Source organism: Neophocaena asiaeorientalis, unplaced genomic scaffold (genome assembly GCF_003031525.2).
Source record: "Neophocaena asiaeorientalis asiaeorientalis breed wild unplaced genomic scaffold, Neophocaena_asiaeorientalis_V1.1 scaffold424, whole genome shotgun sequence".
NCBI lineage: Eukaryota > Metazoa > Chordata > Mammalia > Artiodactyla > Phocoenidae > Neophocaena > Neophocaena asiaeorientalis.
The window spans coordinates 231,948-236,697 of NW_020174430.1; the positions used below are offsets into that span (position 1 = coordinate 231,948).

The 4,750-nt window shown below is 47.4% G+C and overlaps 1 long non-coding RNA gene across 2 annotated transcripts in view; it reads left to right on the top strand.

Annotated features, from left to right (window-relative positions):
- The window catches only part of LOC112407514 (uncharacterized), a 65,635-nt gene that overhangs the window by 345 nt on the left and 60,540 nt on the right, over positions 1-4,750 (top strand). Inside the window, exons 2-3 of one of the 2 annotated variants that reach the window (XR_003004774.1) lie at positions 10-339; positions 1,208-1,371. This is a non-coding gene — a long non-coding RNA (uncharacterized LOC112407514). The remainder of the gene's footprint in view (positions 1-9; positions 340-1,207; positions 1,372-4,750) is intronic. The other variant, XR_003004773.1, reaches the window with a different exon arrangement.

A 4,750-nucleotide genomic window follows, 5' to 3' on the forward strand; every position in this document is an offset into this window, starting at 1 on the left:
CTTTGACAGGAGCAGTGCATCTTCATGCCTTCGTGAACACGTGTAGAGTTACCTTCACAGGCCGCCTAGGCCCTGGCCAATTCGCCCTTCCTCTGCCCGTCAGCTCAGCAGGCTTCCCGCTAACCTTGACAAGCGTTTCTGCGCACGGTGCACGCTTCTTGCATTTTTTTTTTCCTTCTTTGAACTAAAACCGAAACAAACTCCTGTTTTCTCGAGTGGTTTCTGTAGCGGCGCTGAACCGGAACACCCCAGACGCTTTCTCTCGGTGAGAGGGTGAGCTGGTAGTCAGCCCATTTCTCACACGCGGAAACAGGCCTGCGGAGAGGCGGCCCCGGACAGGTGAGGATGCCGTGCGCCGCCGGCTCCCGCGACCGCCTCCCTGCAGGCAGCCAAGCCCGGCCGGTGTCCGGCTCCCTGCGGCCTCTGCAGCCCGGGGCGTCCTCTCGGCGCCCGAGGATTGTTCTAGAATTTCCCTGGGCCACCCGGCGGGAGGTGCGGTTTTGAAATGACTGGAGAAATCCATCTTATTCCCCCAACACGGGGTCACCTAGAGCCGCTCCCCAAATATGCCTGTTTCTTTCACACCTGGAGTCACATTTGGTTCCACCGCCAGTAACCTGGCTTTCCGGCGAGGGAGTATTCGAGAGAGTTCTCGGTCAACTGCAAAATCGCGTAAAGTGTTAAAACTCCCGGGACTCCAAGCCTTAGCGTCCCCGGCCCGGCGGGCGAGCGCTCGGACGGTGGCCCGGAGGGGCGCCCTGGGCGGCTGGCAGAAGCGCGCCCCAGGCTAGTCGGCCGGCCGCGCTGGGGCCAAGGGGGTGCGGCCTGCAGCGCCCGGGGGGCTCCTCAGCTGCATGCTGTGTTTTCCCATGCCTTCAGCTGTTGCACCGAAAAACTTCTCCAAAGGGCTTTGTTCAAGGTGGCCGGCACCCCGTCTGAAGTAGAGTGGCGTTTTCTTCTGAAACACTTGGCAACGTCTTGCATTGATCTCACTGAGAGACAAGCACCCCAGCACCCTAGCACCCCCTCTTTCTAGCCACTGAAATCTACGTGAGAAATAAAGGCCATAAAAAGCAACGTCAAATTGTATAGTCTTCTGCGGTTTCCAACAGATTTTCAAGTATATATAATGTTTAATCCTAACAGCAATCGTAATATGTAGGTTTTGCTGTTATTCCCACCATCATTTTTATTATTCCCATTTCAGAGATGAGGAAAGTCAGGAAGATGCGAATGAGGCCCAGAAAGTTTTGTGCTGAGATTTGAAGAAGGAGAAGAAAAAGAAGGCGGAATGCTTACCCTGGAAGGGGAACAGCAGCGACAGAGCAAGTCTCAGGAAGGTCCTGGTGTGTGTTAGAGCAGGGGCACAAGGTAATACCTGGAGAAGAATCAGGGTGGGAATAAAGCAGTCAAACAAATCCCGCGGACCTCTCCTAGGGCATTTAATCGGAGAGTCGATAAGGGACCTCTAGGCAAGTCCTTACTGCTTCCCAGGGGACTGAGGTGGCAGCCCTGGCACAAAATACAGCTTTTCTTGTATTACTCTCTTGTCTTTTCTCCGTTTCCTCCCTTTTTGTACTTTTCTGTTTTTCATTTTATATTTAAAAATTATCATCCTCTCACCCCACCCCCTCCCTGGGACTGGAGGATAAATTAACCACCCAATGGCTGTGGGACCCTAAGGGCACAGGGCTAGATGGTTGGATAGGGTGTGAGAAGATATAAAAAGATTAACTTTGTAGGAGTCCTCTCCTCTGTTTTGGCTTTGGGCAGGGCCACTTTCTGTGGCACCTGCAGCCTCCCCCTTTCTCCTGGGCTAGTAGAGACTTGCCCTTGGCTTGGCGGAATATATACACCTTTTTTCCACACTAGGTTAAATAATACTGCTGGGAGGATTTTATGAAACCAGAGTCCTGCACACAGGTGAAACAAACAAACAGTTATGAGGAACCTTAAATTATTAACCTGGTGTAGGTGATTCTGAGGAATTCAAATTCCAGGCGAAGAGGGTTTTATTTCAGCCCTGAGCTGTTCGGGGGGGCCAAATTCTGGCAGAAATGGCACTTGCTTGTGGTAGACCATAAGGGCTGAATGGGAACTTAGTTACTTAGTCCACAACTTATTTCAGAGCAAGAACACTGGACACTTAACTGAAAGATCTCTAGTCCAACTCGGATAATTCCAATAGAGGAGAACTCACTACTGCACAAAGCAGCCTTACTCCCCTATTAGATCATTCCAACTATATTAACAGAATTAGTCTTACTCCCCGACCCTGAAACTTGCACCTCTTCTAGTATTCCCATTTCATCATCCATCCAGTTGAGCATGTCAGCTTGGCTACTTCACTACTCTTCCACATCTCAGTTCCAACCTATCAAGAAGTCCTGCTGAATTCGTCCATTCCTACGACCACCATCCTAATCTTGTAACCAAGCAGGACCCCATGGGGCCTTCCCTTCCCAGATCCTCTGCTTTAGCTCCTCTCTGAAGTGCCTAGATAATAGTGGATTTGATGCACATTTCCTGAGTTGTTTTGCAGATGTAAAAAAAAAACCCCTCTCCAACAAATGGAAGATGCTAACCTTGATCACATAGCCCCAGGCCTCCTGGAACCTAAGGACTGATAAGGTTAACCCCTGTGACACCACCCTGCTACCTCACCATCAGACAATCAGAGAATTGATAAGCTGATAAGCTGATCACATACCCTAAGGCTCCCCCTGCCACCCTGGCTTTTAATCCCCGGGCTTTTTAGGGCATGAGCCTCCTCATCTCCTTGCATGGCCCCGATGTTTCAGTTTGTTTGGCCTCACTGTGCATCGGGCACATGAACTTGGATTAACAATCTAAGACACCAACCAATACCTTGTACCCGGAGAACTATAATACCACCTACCTGGTTTCCTGAATATACCCCGCCCCCTTCTCTTCACTCTCAGCGTGGTAGCTGGAGTTATAATGCATAGTGATCTTATCACACAACAATGGCTTCCTATTGTTTTTAGGATCAAATCTCAAACTTTTACCATGGCTTTCACAGCTACAAATGTGGGCCTGTTCAATACATAGCTTCAGCTTCAACTCTCATTATACTCTTTCAAGGAACATGCCAGATGCAGATTTCTTTTTCACATCTTCTAAAATGCCACGCTCTTTCCTCCAGTGCACACATTACTCCCTCTGTATATGTATACGTTGTTCCTTAGCTAATTCCTCTCGATCCACACATCTCTTCTACACAATATATGTATTTAAAGAGAAAAACCAGGGCTTCCCAGTGGTTCAGTGGTTAAGAATCCGCCTGCCAATGCAGGGGACATGGGTTCGAGCCCTTGTTTGGGAAGATCCCATATGCTACAGAACAACTAAGCCTGTGTGCCACAACTACTGAGCCTGCACTCTAGAGCCCACGGGCCACAACTGAACCCGTGTGCCACAACTACTGAAGCCCATGAGCCTAGAGCCCGTGCTCTGCAAGAGAAGCCACTGCAGTGAAAAAGCCCGTGCACCGCAAGGAAGAGTAGCCCCCGCTCCCCGCAACTAGAGAAAGCCCGCACGCGCAGCATGGAAGACCCAACACAGCCAAAAATAAATAATTATAATAATAATAATAAAATAAAGAGAAAAACCACAAGCCCAAATGGCGTCACTTTTGCTAAAGCCCATGGTACCAAACCTAGATTTAATACCTGACCTAATTGCAGTTTCCACCTTTACCGGGAATGTAATCTTAATCAGCCAGTTTGGAAGTTTCTGGTCAGCAATAATAATAATCTGTCACATGGACCCTCTCCATTCCCCACCCCATCCCGCCCCAGGAAGAAGATGCAGTCTGCATGATGAAACACTTGCTGTCACTTCCCCCCACAGAAGAAGGTGTCCTGGCCTAAAAGTAATCCTTTCTATTCTTTTATTAAACATCCCTTGCCCCCCACTTCTTCCTATAAAACCTCCCATTTTGTACAGCCCCTCAGAGCACACTTCTCATTGCTAGATGGGATGCTACCTGATTCAGAAATCGAATAAACTGAATTAGATCTTCAAATTTACTGAGATGAATTTTGTTTTTTTAACAATATACATGAACATTAAGAGATATAATTCACATACCATGCAATGCACCCATTTAAAGTGTTACAGTTCAGTGTTTTTTAGTATATGCAGAGTTGTGCAGTCATCACCACAGTCAATTTTTGAACATTCTCGTAACCCCGAGAAGAAACTCTTAACCATTAGCAGTCACTCTCCCTTCCTCCCCAACTCCTCAGCCCTAGGCAACCACTAATCTGTATACTTTCTGCTTCTACAGATTTGCCCATTCTGGACGTTTCATATAAATGGAATTCAGCTCTCTTTCTGACAACCACTCATTCAAGGCCTCCTCCCCTGTTTCCCCTGACTGTATTAGATCCCATGGTATAGATTCTTAGAGCTCCCTGCATTTCTCCAACACTCTTCTAATTACCACTGTAGTTCCCTCTTATCATTCACCACTTTAATCCCAGAGCCTAGCACAGTGTCTAGCCCATAATAGGTATTTGATAAATGTTTAAGGAATGAATCATGATTAATGAAATAAATGAATATGGGGGCCAATTTTATCAGTTAGTAGAATGGCAACTTCCCAAGACCTGTGATGTCAGGGAAGAAGCTTGTGCTTCAGTAGACTTACCCATTCTTCTCCAAGATGCCAGAATATCCACAATTAAAGTCCATCCTTTTTTTTTTTTTTTTTTTTTTTTTTTTT